Here is a 24,006-nt window from a genome sequence, read left to right as displayed (position 1 = left end):
TTATTGTGAGGTGAAAATGAGGATCCACACTGACAGTTGTAATGACACGGCAACACAGGAGCTTGTGATGAACCCAGGTGCAGGAGTTTATTATACTGGACACAACAAAAGCAGGTAAGCAAGCAAGGCAAGTATTCAGGTATGTTACACAGTCTTTGGAGACAGTCTTTGATCAAACAGAGAACCAAGGCAGAAGGCACAAATCCATATGTGGCAATTTCCTAATCAAAATTTGCCCAAACTGGTAACTTCAGCATCAAACAGGATCACAGGTGAGTCATGTACATAAACAGAGGAGCAGGTTAGTGTATCGAAACACAAAGTATTTTCTGAGTTCTCAAAGTCATGTTTCCTGAGCATTCAGAGAAGTTCGTGGTATAACAGGTTAGTTTCAAATAGGTAAGTGGATATGCCATAATCTCGGATTTAACAAAGTCACTTATCTTGCGTGTCTGGAGCAAATCATAGATAAACAGGTGAGATTAGCCCAGGTGAGTGGAAATGTCATATTCTCAGAGTCAATTGTTGTGTATATCCAGAACAGTTCACTGACAAACAGGTGAAGTTAAAAACAGGTGAGTAGATATGCAGTATTCACAGGATTCTCAGAGTAACTTATATTTCCAGAACAGGTCGCTGACAAAGTAATAAACGGAAAGCAGTTTTTCACTGCGGCAGAGCAAGAGGGAAGTCCAAGGTACCTTTCAACAAAGCCAGGCACTGACTGAGTGTGGGGTTTAAGTGCACATCCAAACGAGATGGTAATGAGCTGCAGGTGTGTGTGATTAACCCTCAGGCGAGTGAGAGCAGGTGACTGATGGTGAGGGAGAGCTCAGTGCACTCGTGACATCAGTGTCACTCATTCACCATCTGTAAGTTTCATCAGAAAACAGCACTTGGTGCACTGGGGCATGTTTAGAATTCTAATTTTGATTATTTTTGATAACTGGGACAGATAATAGACAATGTTGCATTGTGTCACTATAATCATTTGAAAAAATATAAAAATGGGCCATATAGGGGGGTCACTTAACTACCCCCCACCACACACACATGCCAACAATTGCCCAGAATAATTTTTTGAAAAATCTAAAATACAAAATACACCGATCAGCCACAACATTAAAACCACCTGCCTAATATTGTGTAGGTCCCCCTCGTGCTGCCAAAACAGTGCCAACCCACATTTCATAATAGCATTCTGAGATGCTATTCTTCTCACCACAATTGTACAGAGCAGTTATCTGTGTTACCGTAGACTTTGTCATTTCGAACCAGTCTGTTGTGTTGAGAAGTATACAGTACTTGATGTTCAATTCATAGTAATTGCTTACTATAATACATGTAATGTGGAATTGCACCACTAGGGGCTCCAGTGAGTAAAATTGTGTTGAGCAGTGCTGAGAAGAAGAATAAAGAATAGAGTTGAGCTGTACACCGCATGTAGAGTGTTCTGTAAAAGGGTGAAGATACCACAAATTGGCGACGAGGATGAACGCTTCAGTGCCAAGCCTGCCCCCGTTTCTTTCTGTTAGTGGGGAGCTGCCGATTCCATTTGAAACGTGGCAGAAAATCTTTCATAATTACATGATAGTCATCCAGGCAACCCGAAATGCATGGCCGGATGCAACCAGATGTGTGGTCTTGTTGGATTACTTGGGGACTGAAGGCCAGCACCTGTTTTATACTCTGCCAGACCAAGGTACTACTTTTGATGAAGCAATGGCTGCACTTCCAAAAACTCTTTGTGCCTAAAGTTAACGTAGTAACATGCTGACACACATTCAGACAACGTATGCAAAGAGCAGATGAGACTATTGTTGCTGCTTTAAGAGTGTTAGCAGCCCCATGTGCATTCGGGCAAATGGAGAATGAAATGCTCTGTGATCAGTTGATGTGTCGTTGACTGCAGTAAAGGACAAATTACTGTTGGAGGTTGACCTCACTCTAGATTACAATCGCATGTCAAGTGAAAGCTGCAGTTAAAAATGTGTCATTACTCTGTAATTCCACTGCTACTGCCATGAAGTGTGTACAAGCCATTAGTATGGATACTAAGTACGGCAGAGGTGGAAGGGCGCATGCTCAACTAAGCTGTCACAGGCTGCTCAGAGACAATCGGAGGATTGAAAACAAACAGCGACTGGTCAGCAACGTCGACAATGCTTCAGATGTGGATCGGACAATCATCTGGCAAATTTTAAAAACTGCCCTGCTGCTAAAGTAACATGCAGACACTGCGGGAAAAAGGGTCACTTTGCTAAAGTGTGTAAAGCAGCGGTGAGTAAAGTAAGAGAGGTGGTAGTTCCAGATGTGACTGTGCTCTGCGTGGATAACGTTAAACGATCTGCTACAGTTAATGATAAGATCACCTGTGAAGTGAATATTGAAGCACCAGGAGGTAATAAACATAAGTTACAACAGGTTGTAGATACGGGCGCAACAATTTCCATACTTCCAGAAGCTGTGTATAAGAAACACTTTTCACAGTGCACACTGAGTAAGCCCAAAATCAAACTTGTCACTTATGCAAAAGAGAACCTACCAGTTATTGGCTGCTTATCAGCATTAGCTGGTCTATCAGCGAATTACAACGTAGTCCCTGCTACTTTTTATATAGTGACTGCAGGATCTCCCTTGCTAGGGTTAGATTTAATTAGACTGCTGAACCTGGACAATGTAAACGGAAAAGTAAAACACATAGACAATGAATGTGAAATCTCACCTGCACCTCTTCATACGACTGAGCATTCCACAAGTCCTGTGTACATAGTGTCACCTGTATCTGCTACTCACCTTGGATGTGTGAAAGGATTCATCCACAAAATGCAAGATAATTCAACAGTGACGCCAGTACGTCAAAAATTGAGATGCTTACCTCTTAGCATCTGCAAGGAGGTGTCCACTGAGCTTAATCGTCTCCTTACAGCGGGCATACTCGAACAAGTTGATGCTTCAGAATGGGTTAGTCTGTTGGTGATGGTACATAAGCATGACTGACACATTAGACTTTGTGTAGACCTCTGTGAACACAATAAGAGTGTGATAATGGATTGCTGCCCATTACCTCACATGGAGGATTTGTTTACAGAACTTGCAGGTGCTACTCATTACAGTCAAATTGATCTGAGTTCTGCTTACCACCAGCTGCCTCTCCATCCTGACAGTCATAATTTGACTGCTTTCATAATGCACGACAGCCTTTTCCGTTTCACTCAAGTTCTGTTTGGACTGGCTTCAGCACCATCAGCCTTCCAAAAAATTATGCAAACGGTCCTAAGAGAGCTGAAAGGTGTAAAGAATTACTTGGACGACATTACAGTGTATGGTAATTCTCAGGAGGCCCATGATAAGCACCTCCAAGCTGTTCGTCAAAGGCTAGAGGAGGTTGGCTTGCAGATTAACTTCTACAAAAGCTCCTGGGCCATGTAATTTCTAAAGAAGGACTACGTCCCAGCCCAGATCATCTGACTGCCATTGTGGAAGCACCTCGACCTACAGACAAGGTAGCTTTACGTTCTTTCCTTGGACTTACTTCATGGTTCAACAAATTTCTTCCAAACTACACTGCTGTGGTTGAGCCGCTGAGGCAGATGCTCAGAGCTGATGCACAAACACCACTACAGTGGAGTAAAGAGACTGTTGATAGCTTTGATACACTTAAGAGAATGCTGCTGGAGAGCCCTGTTCTCGCTATTTATGATCCTTCCCTGCCCACATTCATTACTACAGATGCCTCGGATTACGGCCTTGGCGCTGTTCTGACACAGCTACATCCTGATGGCGTCGAACGTGTGATAACTTTTGCATCCAGGACGCTATCAACGTCTGAGAGGAAATACTCTACCGTGGAGGAGATGGCACTTGCGTGTGTTTGGGCGGTAGAAAGGTGGAGAACGTATGTGTGGGGACATCGTTTCACTTTAAGAACTGATCATCAGGCTCTTACCACTCTTCTCTCCACAAAGGGCATGAATAGAGCAGGCATGATGGTAGCTCATTAGTCTGCTAGGCTCCTGTACTTCCAGTATGATGTACAGTACCGTCCAAGTAGTAAAAACTGTGTGGCGGATTGTCTCTCACGTATGCCACTGTGCCACACAGACACCACTGAATCCATCGAACAGGATTTGATTTCTGAAATCGCAGAAATTCAGCCGTTTCTGACTGCATTGCCGCTAGTGGAATTTAAAGCTGAATGCGAGGACTGTCACAGTTATGCCAGACTATTCAGTCAGGCTGGCCTAAACTGCAAAAGTCTGTCTCCAGTGACTTACGTCCATACTTCCCTATTAGACATGAACTGGCTGTTGAATCTCCATTGATTTTCAGAGGGAATCATTTGATTGTTCCTACTGCACTTCGGGAGCGCCTCATTCACCAGGCACATGAGGGACATCAGGGGCTGGTGCACACCAAACAGCGTCTGAGAGAGTTGTATTGGAGGCTATGAATGGACGAGCTTGTTCATACAATCCTATCTGTGTGACCTGCCAGGCCAGTGATAAATTGGCCAAAACGTTCACAGCTCCAACGCAGCCGGTGGAGTTCCCGAAAGGCCCATTTCAACATGTTGCTATTGATATAGTAGGACCTTTCGAGAAGGGAGCTATTGGCTGTAAGTTCGCTATAACACTGATTGACTATTTCAGCAAATGGCCAGAAGTTGGTTTTGCTACATCAATAACAACAGAGACTGTTCTGAAATTTCTGACCACTGTCTTTGCTCGAGAAGGAAACCCCTGCACCATCACGACAGACAATGGACCACAGTTCACTTCATCTGAATTTGCTGATTTTGTGAAAACACAAGGAATAAAGCACATAAAGACAAGTGTTTATCACCCTCAGGCTAATGGGGACATTGAACGGTTTAACAAGTACGGTGCTTAAAGAATGTCTTCAGGCAGCTGAGATGGCTCGTAAGCCCTGGAAATCTGCAGTCCTGAACATGCTGAAGAGCTATCGAGCAACACACCATGCTACAACGGGTGAGACCCCTTTTCTGCTCTTGAGGGACCGACCAATGAGAACAAAGTTGAATGTTCTTCTGTCTGAGGATAACCCTGATCAATTCACTCAAGTCAGAGCTCGTGTGACACAAAGACAGGACAAAAGTAAACAATACACAGATCGTAAGAGAGGATCTAAATTTCTTAAACTTGCAGTTGGAGATAAAGTGAGAGTGAGGAAGCCTTTTCACATGAAAAAAGGAGAAGCCCGGTTCACTGAACCATTGTCAGTACAACAACAAACAGGATGGGAAAAGATGGAATTCAGCACGTCTTTCACTATGCCCAGAAAGAGAGAAAATTCTGCACAGGATGAAATACCTGAAAGAGGCTGTACAATGGAGAACATTGCTTTGAGTCTGAATAAGGGCTTAAGACAGAGACACCCACCTGTGTGGAATCAAAACTATGTGATGAAGTAATGTGTCTGAAGAGGAAGAAACAAATCAGACAATAAGATATGTAAAGGGTGTAGGCGGATCGCTGCCCTATCTTTAAAAAATCAAATGTACACTGAATGTACACTGGGCTGGTTTGAGTATTTCTGTAACTGCTGATCTCCTGGGATTTTCATGCACAACAGTCTCTAGAATTTACTCCGAATGGTGCCAAAAACAAACAACATCCAGTGAGCGGCAGTTCTGTGGATGGAAATGCCTTGTTGATGAGAGAGGTCAACAGAGAATGGCCAGACTGGTTCGAACTGACAAAGTCTATGGTAACTCAGATGACCACTCTGTACAATTGTGGTTTGGCGTTATTTTGGCGGCACAAGGGGGACCTACACAATATTAGGCTTTAATTTAATGTTGTGGCTGATCGGTGTATAAGTGACTATATAACTACTATTCTTCCATTTGTGTTTTTTCATAGTTTAGATTACTGTAATATTATTCTAAACTGGGGAAAACAGTAGTAATAAAGAATGAAAATGTGACTTTTTGACTGGTAATGTGTTAAAAAGAAAATCTGATAATGTCTTAACTGATAAGCGTTTACTCCATGTACCTGTACTAATAAGTGAAGAGTTTAGTGATCTACACAATGTTTCTGAAATTGCCTTCATACTTCTACCTTCAGCTAACTGTTTCTAGCAAACTGATATTTTCCACTGGTTGTGGTCTGTCCTCTGCTTCGATATGTTTGCTGGACTGAGATGCTTGTTTTAAGTCATGCTGTAGCTAGTTGTTTTAGAGATTACATTTAGCACCTTATCATGACGCCAAACCTCTTCCAGGGCTTTTGGGCAATAGCTAATGCTAAATTCAGCCTTGCCCCAACTGAAAAGGTGCATCATAGATGAACTAGATCAGCAACTTGATCAATGCAGGTTTGCATGCACCTGCATGGCTGCAGCACTAGTACTAAGGTGGACCTACTCCACCCTAGTCTCAGCCTCAGATGGCACACCCACAGACAGCCCCACAGTCTGTGCACTAACTGTCTGATGCTTACATCTCATAAAACGTCATGGTTACTTGTGTAACCTCCGTTCCCTGATGGAGGGAACGAGACGTTGTGTCGATGTAGTGACACTAGTGGTCACTCTTGGGAGCCCGAGACACTTCTGGTGTCTGGTGCCGAATACACAAGGGGTTCCTATACAAAACGCCGCAACTAGCTGAACTGTGTTACGTGAACTGCTGGTGTGTGATGGGCAGACAACTGTGTACCTCATAGCCAGCGCACCAGGCCGACACGTAACCTCCCCCAACATAGTTATGAGTGTCGAACGGCCATTTGGAGACAAGTTGACTACCCAAAAGATAGAGACAGGCTAGCCCAGTCGTGGCCTCTTTTCCCCTTCTTTTTTTCACTCCCTAAAAAAAAGGGGTTATCTGACTGGGCCGACCAGGTCTAGTCGGGGGGTGTCCCTCCCAAGGGGAGGATACTGTGGAGACCACACCTCACCCAGGAGGGGGGGGGGGGATATTTAAGTGGAAAATATGTCACATGGTCTTGCCGATCATGTGGAGAAGTCTCATGGTAGATCCTACCCAACGGGGGAGGAGTTACTACAAACATGGAGACTGTGGCAGAGGGGGCTCTGCCCAAGGAAGACGCAGTTTGCCAACAGGGAAATGGATTAGCGGAAGATATACATCACATGGGGTTACCTTACAGGGAACCGCCACATGCGGAGAACCTACCCCAGAACAGGGCTCTTAGTTAGCACGTGTACTGGGCTGGCAGCGAGTCTCTCCGAAGACTCGGCTGCCACAGGGCTCGTCGGAAGTCAACCAGGGAACATAATTTGTGAACACTACTGGGAATTAATGGCACACGTCTTCAGCTCAGAGGAGGTGAAAGGCGCTATGTGCAAGTGATACACCCGGCCGGCTATCCCGGGCTTATCCGCTTGTATTATGTGCCACTACCCGGGACGAAACCGGTTCCACCCGGAGGTTGTAGAACCTCGCAAGGTGTTGGGAGTTGACCAGCCCACTGCTCTGCAAATGTCTGTTAGAGAGGCACCCCTGGCCAGGGCCCAGGAGGCCACTACACCCCTGGTAGAATGGGCTCGTAGCCCTACTGGGGGCGGCACGTCCTGGGCATGATATGCCATAGCTATGGCGTCAATGAGCCAGTGGGCGATCCTCTGCTTGGAGACAGCACTTCCTTTCCGCTGTGCATCAAAGCAGACAAAGAGCTGCTCAGAGATCCTAAAGCTCTGCGTGTGATCCAAATAGATGCGTAAAGCACGCACCGGACACAGCAATGACAGGGTCTGGGTCTGCCTCCTCCTGGGGCAGCGCTCGCAGGTTCACCACCTGGTCCCTAAAAGGGGTGGTGGGAACCTTGGGCACATAGCCTGGTCGGGGTCTCAAGATCACGTGAGAGTAGCCCGGACCGACTCCAGGCACGTTTCGCTGACAGAGAACGCTTGCAGGTCTCCTACCCTCTTGATGGATGTGAGCACAGTCAGAAGAGCAGTCTTCAAGGATAGTGCCTTAAGCTCAGCTAACTGCAAAGGCTCAAAGGGGGCTCTCTGTAGACACTGAAGAACTACAGAGAGGTCCCATGAGGGAACGAGGCATGGTCTGGAGGGGTTCAGCCTCCTGGTGCCTCTCAGGAACCTGATGATCAGGTCGTGCTTCCCGAAGGACTTACCATCCACTGTGTCGTGGTGTGCTGCTATAGCAGCAACATGCACCTTCAAGGTGGAAGGGGACAGCCACCCTTCCAACCTCTCCTGCAGGAAGGAAAGCACCGATCCAACTGCGTATCTCTGGGGGTCTTCCCGTTGGGAAGAACACCACTTAGTGAACAGACGCCACTTAAAGGCATACAGGCGCCTCATAGATGGGGCCCTAGCCTGAGTGATCGTGTCTACCACCACGGGTGGTAGACCGCTTAGGTCTTCCGTGTCCGGTCCAGGGGCCAGACATGGAGATTCCAGAGGTCTGGTCGTGGGTGCCAGATGGTGCCCCGTCCCTGAGAAAGAAGGTCCTTCCTCAGGGGAATTCGCCGGGGGGGGTACACACTGTGTCTTTGCCGTGCTGAGTTCAGGGACATTGAAGTACTTACCTGGCTCCTTGTGACCACCCCCAGAACAGCCTGGGACAGGGGAGGATGAGGCCTGTCCTTATGACCCGTGGAGACTGTCACATCGGGGGCGGATTTATGCCACAGCTGGGCGCTCAGGTGCGGGGAGACCGCCGCTGGAGCGCCAAACCTGCCAAATAGAGTGGTGGACGGTGGTCGTGATGACAGCCGCGCACACCGGATACGTGACCCAGGGAACAAGGAAACCGCTCTTGCTGAACTCCTGGGTATTGCAGCCACTTGGGCATGCAGCGCAATTAAATGCAAAGGTAACAAAAGATTCGGGGGACGCCCTTGGCAACGAGCAGACAGAGTGTGGGATCTTGAGCCGCGCCGGGGCAGGATGTGCTAGATAACCTCCGTCTGCTGCTTCACCACTGAGAACTGCTGGGCAAAGTCCTTGGTGTCGCCGGACTGGCCAAATTGGGAAATAGGGGAAGCAAGGAACCGTGCCTTGTCGGCCTCTCAAATCTCGACCAGGTTGAGCCAAAGGTGGCACTCCTGGACCACCAAGGTGGACATCGCCCGCCCGAGAGACCGCGTCATGACCTTTGTCGCCCGGAGAGCGAGGTCGGTCACCGAGCGCAGCTCCTGCATTAATCCCGGGACGGAACTACCCTCATGCAATTCCTTTAGCACCTTGGCAGACTTGCAGGAGAGCCATGGCGTGCAGGGCAGAGGCAGCTTGTCCAGCGGCACCGTAGGCCTTGGCCATCAGAGACGACGTAAACCTACAGGTCTTGGACGGGAGCTTTGGGTGCCCACGCCAGGTGGTGGCGCTCTGCGGGCATAGGTGCACTGCGAGTGCCTTTTTCCACCGGGGGATTGCCAAATAGTCCTTGGCCGCCCCACCATCGAGGGTAGTGAGGGCGGGGAAGCTGAAAGATTGGGACTGGGCAGTAAAAAATGTCTCCCACGACATTGTCAGCTCTTCATGCACTTCCGTGAAGAAAGGAACGGGGGCGGGGCGTGGCTTTGAGCGGTGCCGCGAGCCCAGGAACCAGTCATCGAGCCGCGAGGGTTCAGGGGAGAGCGGAGGGTTCCACTCTAGCCCGACGCTCACGGCTGCCCGGGAAAGCGTGTCGTCATCTCCGCATCAGCCTGTGACTGGGCAACCACACCCGAAGGGAGGAGCCCAGCTGAGGCTTCCGCGTCCGACTGGACGAGCCCACACTCCGATGCTACACTCATGAGCTCATCACTTTTGCGGGCTCCGAATAAGAGGTCGAACTCGCCGTGAGACGAGCCGGTGGACTCATCCGGAAGCCCGATCGGGGCAGATGAGCGTGCTGGGGAATGGGAGGTCTGCGGGGGGATACCCGGTGGAGGCGGTCCCATTGGGGTCCCCAAATCGCCCCCAGTGCTAGCCGCGCTGGCCTCATACCCATGGGTAGAAGGACCGAGGCAGGGAGCCTCTGGGGTTGCTTGCTTTCTTACGAAGGTAAGCTGCGACTGCATCGTTGCTATGTTCTTGCAATGAGTACATGACCCATCCATGAAAGCTGTCTCCGCGTGAGCAGTGCCCAGACACAAAAGACAGTGATCGTAACCGTCAGAAGGCGAGAGATAACGAGCGCAACCAGGAATAACACACAAAGGAAAGGCATCTTTAAAAAGACACGTCTTTAAAAAGACGTTTCGCGTGTGCCGCTCTTTTAGAGATAGATACTCTTTTTGAGAAATATACTCTTTTAGAGAAATATACTCTTTTTATTTCTGCTGAAGCGCCCAGGGGCATTCTCTGCAGTGCACCAGTGCAGAGGAGGGAGAAGCCACTGAAATGCGCCGTCAGATCCAGCAGAGCTGAATGAACTGTCGTAGGAATTCAGCTCAGTGAGCATGACCGTTCGGCTCCGAAGAGAAAATCTGAATGAGTGGTTGCATACCAGCTCCTTTTATACCCGTATGTCTTTTATACACAATGTCGAGTGAGTGACAGATAGGGAACTGGAAAATGCTTTCTCGATCAATTTAGCACAAATCTTATTGGCCGGTTTGATAGAACTTCTGCAAGGAGACACACACAGGACATTTACATTTATTCATTTAGCAGATGCTTTTATCCAAAGCAACTTACAAATGAGGAGTACAATAGAAGCAATTCATCCTAAGGAGGCAGAAATAAGAGAAGTGCTGTAATACAAAGTTGCAAATTGCTTAGAGAAGCAAGGAGGTTTTATCAGTCCACCTGGAAGTCGAGTTGTGTTCGATGATGCTTTTGAGGATGAAATAATCACAGAATTTGCCCAAGTTTGCCAGATAAGTAACATCAAATCTTTTAAAGGTATTCAGAGTTTCGTTTGAGGCATGCAGCAGAAAGTGAAGCAGATATCCACAAGCAGGGCTGCATTTTCTGCTTTGTTTACTTAGTTATGTCTGTGAAATTCTTTATAATGAGGTTTCATTATATACTGTATTATAGGGGTGTAACAGTTCTCTGTAAAAAAAACGAACCGTTCGGTTCGCCACCCACTGTTCGGGGAGAATTGGCACCGTGGTCGGTTCACCTCAAATTTAATGATGCATCTGGAGCAGAAGTTTTGGTCAAGAAAACAAAGCGTCAAACAGACAGGCACAGTTACAACCTCCGCTAATGCACCTGAATGGATCTGTAGATGGATACGCTCCACCAGTGTTTCACGTGGGTCAACTTGATGACATCACTGTTCTGCACGCATTGTTTGTAGTTGAAAAAGGCAAGTGGAGAAAACGAGATGCTGATAGAGAAGCCCCCTGCGTTTCTCCTTTCTGGGAACATTTTCTTTTTGTAGTCAATTACAACAGCGATGGTCAAAAGACGTTTACAAAACAGGCACTGTTTGTAGACATCACTCGACACGAGTACTGTATACTGGTAATAAATGTCAATAATGCGCGTGTGGGTTTATTTAAAACGTGCACACAAGTTCTTCCTGTTTCCTCTCATGGCTGTAATCTGTCACGAGCATCAATAATGTGCTTTGATTAATGGCATTAAGATGCCGATATGGTAATACATTGATACATGATTAATAGTTTACGCTGACATCACCCAGGAAAAGAGCCGCAGTTTAGCCGAAACTGCACACTCTCCCTTGCGTTTTTAAGTAGGCACTTAAGCAGTGCTAATCCGGACAGACACGAAACAATAACTAAAGCACTTGGGATGTTCATGTGAGATTTCCATGTATGATTAAAATACTTGAGCAGCATTATCACAACATCCCTTCTTGTATGTATTTTAATAGCAAGGTTGTTCCTTCTATAGTGATGTACAACTTCCAAATATTGAATATATGTTGAGATGAGTTTGAATTGCTCTTTATGTTGATGCATGTAGCATAATAGTGTAGGTATTAAATTAAAATGTTGATTTAGTAAATTAGAGAATTATTATTATTTATTTTTTTAGTTTATGACCCTGAAGAAAATTAACCATGGCTTTACTATAGTAATATTGTAGTAACCATGACTGCTGTCACCATGGATTTCTGAGCAGAAATTATTGTTTTGATACAATTAACCATGGTTTTATAACAGTTACACTATAGTTTCTATATAGTAACCATGATTTTACTATATATTGTAACCATGACAGTAACCAAGTTTATATTGTTGTTACTGTGATTTTACTACAATTGCCATGGTTAAACTATGGCTACTTTTGTAAAACAATGATTGTTATTTAAGGGCAAACCTGCTGAAGTATTTAACAAATAGATTATTCTTTGGATTTGGCAGTAAAAAAATAAATTTCTGAACAAAGAAATTACAGAACCATACCGAAACCATGACACTTAAACTGTGATTCAAACTGAACCGAGAGAACCGTTACACCTTTATTGTTTAATGAGAACCTCTACACATTTTCTGCTATTCTCCCATGTGTTTTCTGTGCAATCGCTTCTGGAGACACACACACCATTTTATAAATTATTTTTTCCCCCTTGTTGGCCTTTTATTATGGTATGATAAATCTCAGATAACCCCACCCCAAACACCTGTAATGACAGAACTGTCCGTGATTGGTCGCTTAACATGTCAGTTAGATGTCTTTTCCTGTCTAAATGGGCATTTCTTGGCCAATTGAAGTGGCCAAGAAATGCCCCCAGACCACAGTCATGGGTCTGGCTATGTGAGACTAACTTCACCCCTGCTTGCTCACACCCCTGGATCAGCTTGTATATGTACCTGCCTCAAAACATGTTGTATGCAGGTGTAGAAATTCTACATATCAACACATGGTGGAAAACTGCGCTCTTCACAGACTGACCTCACTGTGAATTCGGCAACAGTAGGTTAGCAGTTCTTGAGCTAACTCAGTCTGTGCTTACAGAAATTTGAAGCACTGCCCCCATTGGCCGAAGCAGGAAGAATTTTTGTATATACAGTATTGGCACACACAGCACTGATTTTCGGGTGAAATATCCACAGAGGGGCAGCAAAAAAGTTTTAAAGCAAGTCTAAAAAACGAGAGTGCCTTCGAAAGAGTAAAATAAATAAATAAATAAATAAATCAAGATAATGGCAAAAATGGGTACCCCTCCAATCATTCCTAAACTGCAGAAAAGAAGAGAGGAGACTGTAAAAACAGCTTATTACTGACATGCATGATACAGATCAACCACTGCATGACCTTCTTCCTCCGAGGAGAGGAGAAAGCACAGGAAGAGTCCTCAGGAATAAAAATCAAGTCATGTTTATTTGTATAGCGCTTTTCACAACACACATCGTTTCAAAGAAGCTTTACAGGAAATCACGCATTAACAAAAACAAATAAATTAAACTGTAATATCTATAATGTCTTACAATGATCATTGTGTAGTTTGATTAAATATGATTGTAAAATGTGTATAGAATTAAATAATTAAATAATTGTATTTAGAACCCCTGTGAGCAAGCTGAAGGCGACTGTGGCAAGGAACACAAAACTCCATAAGACGTTGCTTAATGGAGAAAAATAATCTTGGGAGAAACCAGGCTCACTGTGGGGGCCAGTTCCCCTCTGGCTAAACAACATGAATATAATGCCAATATTAGTTATTTGTGTGCAGTGCAAGTCATGGTTTTACATTTGTATATTAAGCATTAAGGACTAGTGTTTTAAAAATAATATATATATATATATATATATATATATATATATATATATATATATATATATATATATATATATATTATTTTATGAACTTTAAGATTAATGACTAATGTCTTTGAAGTCCATCCTGGATTAACTGCAGAAGATTACATAGATGCATTGTCTTTTGTTAGTTGGCTGATGAAGGTTTTTTTGGCAATTAAATGATAGTCTCTGTATTCCATTTCAAGAGTGTAGTCCATCAATAGACAAAGATGATGCAGGCAAAGATAAATGATGAGGTGCATCGCAGTTCAACCTGCAGGTCATTTCGGTGAGGTTCGGTGGGGTCCATCCTAAATCCAAGGTTCAGGCAGTGGCATATGAAGTATCCAATGTCTTACAGTTGGTGTTGGCATCAGTTCATCCTCTGAAGTCAAAAAACTGAAGATGTCTGTCTAGCACCGGCTGAAGTTTGTCGTCATCTCTCTGTGACATGTGGAGTCCAACACAAAGCAGGAACGGAGCTGGATCTGGCAGGCTCTGGTAAGTAGAAGGAAATTTCTGGCCATCCAATCTTTGATTTCATTGATACACTCTGCTAATTTGGAGAACTGTGAATTTTTCGTTGGGTTTAGAAGAAAGATAAAGTTGGGTATCGTCGGCATAACAGTGGAAACTTATTCCATGATTCCTGATAATATCTCCCAAGGGAAGCATGTATAAGGAGAAAAGCAGAGGTCCTAAAACTGATTCCTGTGGCACTCCATACTTAACTTTTGTTTGATTTGAGAATTCCTCATTTACACATACAAAGTGGTAGGGGTCTGATAAATAGGACCTAAACCATGCTAATGCAAGTCCACTAATGCCAACATAATTCTCCAGCCTATTCAAGAGAATGTCGTGATCTATCATGTCGAAGGCAACACTGAGATCTAAAAGCACTAGAAGAGAAATGCAGCCGTGATCAGATGATAAGTAATTTGTAACTCTAATAAGTGCAGTCTCTGTACTGTGATGGGGCCTAAATCCTGACTGAAATTGTTCATATATACTATTTCTCTGTAGACATGAACATAGGTGGGAGGACACTATCTTTTCTAGTATTTTCGACATAAATGGCAGATTTGAAATTGGTCTATAATTAGCCGATTCTCTAGAATCAAGCTGTGGCTTCTTAATAAGCGGTTTGATAACTGCCATTTTCAAGTTTCTTGGGACATGTCCTATGGATAGCGAGGAGTTAATTATATTAAGAAGAGGTTCTGAGATTACTGGGAATACCTCTTTTAAGACCTTAGTTGGTATTGGATCTAACATACATGTTGTGGCTTTTGATAAGTTTTTTTAGCTCTTCATGACCTATGACAGCAAAGGATTGAAATAATGAGACACTATTTTCTGAGGTGCTGTGACAGTTGATTACATAGTTCCAATTTTATTTCTGATAATTTCAATTTTATCAGTAAAGAAATTCATGAAGTCATTACTATTGTGCTGTGATGGCATATCTGGTTCAGTCGAGGCTTTATTCTTAACCAATTTAGCCACAGTACTGAATAAACACCTAGGATTGTTGTGGTTATTTTCTATGAGTTTGCTCAAATATGCTGACCTGGCAGCTTTTAGTGCCTGTCTGTAGCTTCAGGCACCATCCTTCCATGCACCGCAAAATACCTCTAATTTTGTATTCTTCCACTTGCCCTCCATTTTCCGAGCTGCTCTCTTGAGAGCATGAGTGTGAGCATTGTACCATGGTGCAATGCTTTTTTCTTTAATTTTCTTTAATCAAAGTGGGGCGACACTATCACTATCTAGGGAAGACTGTATTTCACTATCTGTCACTCACTCGACGTTGTGTCGATGTAGTGACACTAGGGATCACCCTTGGGAGCCCGAGACACATCTGGTCTTTGATAAAAGGCCATTGAAAATTGGCGAGTGGTATTTGCATGCCACTCCCCCGGACATACGGGTATAAAAGGAGCTGGCATGCAAACACTCATTCAGATTTTCTCTTTGGAGCCAAACAGCTGATATTTACTGAGCTGACTGTTCATTCACCTTCTCCCTCCTCTGCACTGGTGCACTGCAGAGAACGCCCCTGGACGCTTCAGCAGAAAAAAGAGAGTATATTTTTCTTAAAGATTATATTTATCTAAAGAGCGGCACACACGGAACGTCTTTTTAAAGATGCATCCTTTTAAAGATGCCTTTCCGTTTGTGTGTTATTCCTGGTTGCAGTCGTTACCTCTCAATTCAGACGGTCACGATCGCTGTCTTTCGTGTCTGGGCGCGACCCACGTGGAGACAGCGTTCGTGGATGGTTCATGTACTTACTGTGAGAACATGACCATGGCAACGTTGTGGTCGCGGCTTGCTTTCGTAAGAAATCAAGCCACCCCAGCAGCTCCCCGCCTCGGTCCTTCTACCTATGGGTATCAGGCCAGCACGGCTAGAACTGGGGGCGATTTGGGGACCCCAGTGGGACCACCTCTGCCGGGTATCCCCCCACGGACCTCCCATTCCACAGCATGCTCGTCTGCCCCGATCGGGCTTCCGGATGAGTCCGCTGGCTCGTCTCACGGCGAGTTCGACCTCTTGTTTGGAGCCCATGAAGCTGATGAGCTCTTGAGCGCAGCATCAGAGAGCGGGCTCGTCCAGTCGGATGCAGAAGCCTCAGCTGGGCTCCCCCCTTTGGGGATGATTGCCCAGTCACAGGCTTATGCGGAAATGACGGACATGCTTTCCCGGGTGGCCGCGAGCATCGGGCTAGAATGGAACCCTCCGCTCTCCCCTGAACCCTCGCGGCTCAATGATTGGTTCCCGCTCCAGCACCTTTCTTCCCGGAAGTGCACGAGGAGCTGACAAAATTGTGGGAGGTACCTTTTACTGCCCAGTCCCAATCTTTCAGCTCCCCCGCCCTCACTACCCTCGATGGTGGGGTGGCCAGTGGCTATTCGGCGATTCCCCCGGTGGATAAGGTGCTCGTGGTGCACCTATGCCCGCAGAGCGCCGCCACCTGGCTCAGATGCCCAAAGCTCCCATCCAAGGCCTGTAGGTTCATGTCATCCCTGACGGCCAAAGCCTACAGTGCTGCTGGACAAGCTGCCTCTGCCCTGCACGCCATGGCTCTCCTGCAGGTCCACCAAGCCAAGGCACTAAAAAAACTGTACGAGGGTAGTTCCGCCCCAGATTTGATGCAGGAACTGCACTCGGCGACCGACCTCGCTCTATGGGCGACGAAGGTCATGGCGTGGTCTCTCAGGCGGGCGATGTCCACCTTAGTAGTCCAGGAGCGCCACCTTTGGCTCAACCTGGTCAAGATGGGTGAGGCTGCCCCTATCTCCCAGGTTGGCCTATTCGGCGACACCGTCGAGGACTTTACCCAGGAGTTCTCGACGGTAATGCAGCAGACGGAGGCTATCCGGCATATCCTGCCCCGGCACGGCTCAAGATGCCACACCCCTCCTGCTCGTCACCAAGGGCATCCCCCTGCGTTGACTGCACCGGCTCCGCCACAGCCCGCCCCTTCAGCCCGGCCCTGGCGTGGTGCCCACCGCAGGAAGCAGATGCCACCCATCTCACGGCTGGCTGCCAAGAATCCACAAAAGGCTTCAAAGTGCCCCTGAGATGGGCGACACAGGGATGACGAAACCCACTGCCTGGGTAGCTGGTAAGAAGATCACTCCATCCCCCGGTGGAGGGCCGGGAGGAGAATCTTTTGATGCCTTTTCATTTGATTTCGCCGCATGCCCAAGTGGCGGCGGTACCCAACAGTTCAGCAAAAGAGCGGTTTCCTCATTTCCTGGGTCACATATACAGTGGGCACGGCCATCATCATGACCACCGTCCACTATTCCATTTTGGCAGGTTTGGCGCAAATCCGCCCCCGATGTGACAGTCTCCACGGTCACGAGGACAGGCCTCTTCCTCCCCGTCCCAGGCTGTTCCGGGGGTGGTCACAAGGAGCCAGGTAAGTGCTTCGATGTCCCTAGACTCAGCACGGACACGACATGCTGTGGCACCTCAAGCTCCGCACCGCCACGAGGCCCCACCTGCCGGTATGTCCAACGTGATTGTCCCATTGGTCCCCCTCGCACGGAGCTTGGATGTGTGGCTTGCGCTTTCCAATCCATTGCGATGGCTAATCTGGACCGTCCGACTCGGCTACGCGATTCAGTTTGCCAGGCGTCCGCCCAGGTTCAGCGGAATCCACTTTATCTTGGTGAAGGACGAAAATGCTGCTACCTTGCGCATGGAGATCGCCACCCTCCTACAGAAGGGTGCGATAGAACCTGTTCCTCCGGTCGAGATGAAGAAGGGGTTTTACAGCTCCTACTTCATCGTACCTAAAAAAGGCGGTGGGTTGCGGCCAGTCTTGGACCTGCGAGTACTGAACCAGGCTTTACACAGACTCCCGTTCAAGATGCTGATGCAAAAACGCATTCTGGCGAGCGTCCGGCATCAAGATTGGTTTGCGGCGGTAGACCTGAAGGACGTGTACTTTCACGTCTCGATTCTACCTCGACACAGACCCTTCCTGCGGTTAGCATTCGAGGGTCAGGCATATCAGTACAAGGTCCTCCCTTTCGGTCTGTCCTTGTACCCTCGTGTCTTCACGAAAGTTGCAGAGGCAGCTCTTGCCCTGTTAAGGGAGGTGGGCATTTGCATTCTCAACTATCTCGATGATTGGCTAATCCTAGCTCACTCTTGGGACATGTTGTGTGCACAGGGACTTGGTGCTCTCGCACCTCAGCCGATTAGGGCTTCGGGTCAACTGGGAAAAGAGCAAGCTCCTCTCAGTTCAGAGCATCTCTTTTCTCGGTTTGGAGTTGGACTCAGTCTTGTTGACAGCACGCCTCACAAACGAGCGTGCACAGTTGGTGCTGACCTGTTTGAAGGCGTTCAAACAGAAAACAGCGGTTCCACTGAAACTCTTTCAGAGAATCCTGGGGCATATGGCATCCTCAGCAGTGGCCACTCTGCTCGGGTTGATGCATATGAGACCGCTTCAGCACTGGCTTCAGACTCAAGTCCCGAGATGGGCATGGCACCATGGGACACATCGCGTGGTCATCACGCCGGTCTGTCACCGCCTCTTCAGCCCTTGGACCAACCTCGTGTTTCTACGTGCAGGCGTTCCCCTAGAGCAGGTCTCCAGGCACGTCATGGTCATGACAGATGCATCCAAGATGGGCACGCAGCCACCACCTTGTGGACGGGCCCGTGGCTGCGTTGGCACATCAACTGCCTCGAGTTGCTGGCAATTCTGCTTGCCCTGCGGAGGTTCCGGCCGTTGATCCAGGGCAAGCACGTGTTAGTTCGGACAGACAACACGGCAACGGTAGCATATGTCAACCGCCAAGGCGGTCTGCGCTCTCGTTGTATGTTACAACTCGCCGCCATCTCCTCCTCTGGAGTCAGCAGCACCTCAAGTCGCTGCGAGCCACTCACATCCCGGGCGACCTCAACACTGCTGCGGACGTGCTGTCATGGCAGGTTACCCTCAGGGGAGTGTGGAGACTCCACACTCAGGTGGTCCAGCTGATCTGGAGTCGATTCAGACAGGCACAGGTAGACCTGTTCGCCTCCCAATAATCCTCCCACTGCCTGCTCTGGTACGCCCTGACTGAGGCATCTCTTGGTATAGATGCGCTGGCACACAGCTGGCCCCCTGGACTGCACAAATATGCGTTTCCCCTAGTGAGCCTACTTGTACAGACTCTGTGCAAGGTCAGGGAGGATGAGGAGCAGGTCATCCTGGTAGCACCCTACTGGCCCACACAGATGTGGTACTCAGAACTCACGCTTCTCGCGACAGCCCCCCCCCCCGGCGAATTCCCCTGAGGAAGGACCTTCTTTCTCAGGGACGGGGCACCATCTGGCACCCTTGACCAGACAACGCTGAACTACCCGCTGAAATGACCAGACCTTGTCTCGGCTCCTCAGCATAAAACCTGAATGAGTGGTTGCACGCCAGCTCCTTTTATACCCGTATGTCCGGGGGAGTGGCATGCAAATACCACTCGCCAATTTTCATTGGCCTTTTATAAAAGACCAGAGGTGTCTCGGGCTCCCAAGAGTGACCCCTAGTGTCATTATATCGACACAACGTCTCGTTCCCTCCATCAGGGAACGGAGGTTACGCAAGTAACCATGACGTTATATTTTCTGTTATGTGAGACAATTCTGGAAGATTATTAGTGAAGCTATCTTTAGTGGTTGAAAGAATAGTTCTACCTGAACGATAGCATGGTGTAGCTTGAGTGACATTAGCTGATCGCAACAAACAAGAGATGAGGTAATGATCTGAGATGTATGCGCTCTGTGGTAGAATTTCTGTAGTATCAACATCAACTCCATATGACAGAATTAAATCTAGCATATGATTATGGCGATGAGTTGGCCCTGTCACATTTTGTCTGATTCCAAGAGAGTTGAGAATATCAATAAATGCTAATCCCAATGTGTCATTTTCATTATCTATGTGAATGTTGAAGTCACCAACAATTAAAGCTCTATCTACATTAACTACTAGATCAGATAGAAAATGTACAAATTCACCAAGGAAACCAGAGTATGGCCTGGGTGATCAATATACTGTAGCAAGGGCAAAAGACTACAAAGATTTTATATTTATATCTGACAGTGTCATATTAAGCATTATTAGTTCAAAAGACTTAAAACTTAAACTATGATCTGTAATAATTTCATTTACAATTAGTGCTTTGGTAGAAAGAGATCTAATGTTTAGTAGCCCTACCGTTATATGATGTTTATCTTTTGTTCCAAGTTTGACCTTAATCAAAAAAAATGTCTAAATGATTTTGTGAGAGTTTTGTGTTTGGTAGTTCGGGGAACAGACACAGTCTCTATATGATATCTAGGTGATACAGTCTCTATGTGTTGTAGTTTATGAGACCTATGTGACGTCTCAAGGCAGCTAGCAGACGTTTGGATTAAACAGTTTGTCTGCATCCTGACCTGGGCCCCAGTTAGTTAGATACTATCATTATTTAGACTATGAGCTAAATTACTAGAGAGGAGAGCGGCACCTTCCCTGGAGGGATGGAGTCTGTCTCTTTTAGCAGGTCAGGTCTACCCCAAAAACTCTTCCAATTGTCTATAAATCCTGTACTATTCTCCAGACATAACTCAGACATCCAGCCATTCAGTGACACTAATCTACTATAAACCTTGTCACCTTGACGAGTAGGGAGGGGGCCCGAGCATATTACAGTGTCTAACATCATTTTTGCAAGTTCAAACACCTCTTTAACATTATCTCTGCTGATCTCCATTTGGCGAAGCCAGACATCATTAGTGCCGACATAAATAACAATTTTAGAAAATCTACGTTTAGCATTAGCCAGCATTGTAAATTTGATCTGATGTCAGACACCCGAGCCCCTGAAATGCATTTAACAATGTTGGCTGGAGTCTCCATTTCCACATTCTTTACAATAGGATCACCAATTATTAGGGCTCTTTCAACATGATTCTCAATGGGTGCATCACTAAGTGAGGAGAATCGATTGGAAACCCTAACAGAAACGGAAGAGTGGTGTCGCTTTGCTGAGCGAGTATGCAGCCGAGACGTCACCCAATCGCCCTGCTGCGGGGACTCTAGAGCCAGAACCAAAGTATGTGTGTTGCTCGCTGTTCTACCCACATCCAAAACAGTATCTAGCGGCTTCTCTTTCTCACTGTCCTCCGCTAGTGTTCGTATGCTTGTCTCTAGCTCATTAACCTTCTCCGTCAGTCTGACTAATTCTTTACATTTATCACATGTGAATCCCCCACTGCTGACGGAATAAGCTATAGTAAATATGTGGCATGTAATGCAGGAAGAAATAACATGAGCGGATGCCATGACTTACTGCAATTGTTTGTTGTTGTTGTTGTTATGGTTGTTCTTGAGTGGCGAGGGTTTGAGATCGATGTGGTTCCTAATCAGCAGATGTTTGAGATTGATTTAATAATCTGTGTAAAATACAGTGGACACACGTGATAAAATGATGAAAGTATAAGAATAAGCAATGCTAAGCAGGCTAGCAAGCTACAAACACTCGTGCAGTGTGCCTACTGATGTCACTGGGCAACTGACATGCATTACAGCCAGAACGTCTGAGACATGGAACCCTTGCAACTGCCATTAGACTCTTTAATAATCAATCAGCTAGATAAACCAATGATTTTATGTGCTGTTTTATGTGTGTTGTATCTGACTATTAAAAGTAATTTAATTATTCTTAATATTATCTGTTTTTATGTATTTAATTCAGTTTCCTGTAAACTGTGATGCAAAGATGGAAATTAAGTCAAACTAGTTGTTTTTAGTTGTAAATGAAGTAATCAAGTAAAGAGGAATGCATATTTTATTAACTCTAGCCCCAAACCCTGTCAGTGGAGTAAAATGTAATCTTAGAGGGTAAATGGAGTGTCAGGATTCGTGAAGGGAAGAGGCGACAGAGTCAGGATCCAAATGCAGAACTTTAATTATTAACAAAAGAAGGGGATACAACGATGAAGGAAATCACTCGAAAAAAAACTTTACAGCTGTTTGCTGGTTAACAATGCTCTACATACAAATCAGGAACCGACACTGAAACAAAGAACAAGAGGGTATCCACCTTATTTTTCAGCAAAACTAGAGCGCCGCCATTATCAACCTTGATTGTGGGCCACTTCCAGCTATTTTAGCTATACAAAAATACTACATTATGCTATTTATATTATAGGCTGGCAAAAAATGTCAACATATCATTAATTACAATTTTCATAAACTCATTGGTTTTGAGCGCATATTGTTTTATTGTTTATCACATTTTGAAATAATTTAATCACGCACTGTTGCACTGGCAGAATTAATGAAATCAGGTGCTGACACGGACAGTCCTCCTCACCGTCTGACATGCCTCCACAAACTTTACACAACCAGCAGAGAGAAGATGCCGGGAAAATGCTGCTTAATTTTCTTTGCACCAAAACAGCATCTCATTTCTTCTTGGCAAAATAATGAATGCATTTTACTCTGTTGTCAGAGAGCATTCTTTCTTTCTTAGTGGTGCATAGTAAACAGCCACACAGATCTCGCATTCACCATGACTTATAAAACATCGCCTTTGGAAATAAATAATTAAAGGCATCATCGGAGGTTATGCAGGTACATATGAACGGAGGTTTACATGGAGATAAGAAAGACTGCATCATCACAATCTCGGTAAAGAAAGAAGCAGATTTTATTACCGTCTCTTCAATACATCAACACACAGCAACAAGTAAATTACTTACTTACACTTTTACTATAACTGCTGACGTTAGAAAATTATCCGACATTGGCACATAATTCTGCTGTATATCCTGTGTTTGTGTGATAGTTTATAAGCCCAGATCACTAACTCTGGTATTATAACCTTCTAGTTATTTACACTGCGGTCAATGCCAACATCACAGTCGCTGGAAATGCAGCCGCTGCTGCTTCTTTTTTATTGGCGGCTCACATTCTAAAATAGAGCATTACTGCCATCTACTGTGGGTTACGGATCAGAGACTCTTTTCCTTCTCTCCCCAGACCTTTCAGGACTCGTGCTTCCGATGCCGCTGTGTGTTCAGCTCCTCCATTTTCAGCCCCAAGTCCCTCACTGCCCAGATAGAGGAGGAAGAAAAAAAAAATTAATAAAACAAATTATGGCCTAGCTATATTCTTTCAATTATCCGAGCTCTATTCAGAAATTGCATTAACAGACTGTCCCCTCTTACCGGATTTAAAAGCTTCTTTAAGGTTAATTGCTGTTCACCTTTCTTCTGTAATTCATCTGTTAGTTTATTTCTTTCCTCTGTATATCTGTTACACTGTATTAATACATGTTCCACTGTTTCTCTAACTCCACGCCAATCACATAATCCTGTAAGATGTTTTCCTATTATATACATTGTTGAGTTAAGTCCTGTATGTCCCAGTCTGAGTCTAAGTAAAACACAATCTTCTTTTCTCCTCCCACCTGAATTGCTTCCTCTTCCTACTAATGGTTGTGTTAAATGTAGATGCCTACCCTTTTGTTCCTTATCCCATTTATGATTTAACTCATTTTTTATTCTTGATTTGAGCTCTGATTTACTATACATTATATGCATGTCTATATTTTCCTTTGCCATAACTTGTTTTGCTAATTTATCTGCTTCCTTGTTCCCTGATACTCCAGTATGTGCAGGAACCCATAAATACTGAACTGTCTTATTTGTCTGCTGCATTATATATAATATCTGAAGAATCTCCAACAATATATCTTGTCTAGTTTCAGACTGTTGAGCTTCCAGACTTAACAGGGCAGAGCTTGAATCTGAACATATGTTCTATCAGGAAGACTCGCAGATTTGAGTGAA

The 24,006-nt window shown here is 45.7% G+C and overlaps 1 long non-coding RNA gene across 1 annotated transcript; it reads right to left on the bottom strand.

Annotated features, from left to right (window-relative positions):
• On the bottom strand, positions 1-23,126 carry LOC127456200 (uncharacterized). Its single transcript, XR_007899802.1, has 3 exons — positions 22,919-23,126; positions 21,501-21,603; positions 1-95 (listed from the first exon to the last, which is right to left on the bottom strand). It is a non-coding gene; the product is annotated as an uncharacterized LOC127456200 (long non-coding RNA).
• Positions 23,127-24,006: the final 880 nt, after the last annotated feature.

Source organism: Myxocyprinus asiaticus, chromosome 18 (genome assembly GCF_019703515.2).
Source record: "Myxocyprinus asiaticus isolate MX2 ecotype Aquarium Trade chromosome 18, UBuf_Myxa_2, whole genome shotgun sequence".
Classification (NCBI taxonomy): Eukaryota; Metazoa; Chordata; class Actinopteri; order Cypriniformes; family Catostomidae; genus Myxocyprinus; species Myxocyprinus asiaticus.
Note: the sequence above shows the minus strand (reverse complement) of the source record. Positions and strands in the feature narration are given on the sequence as shown.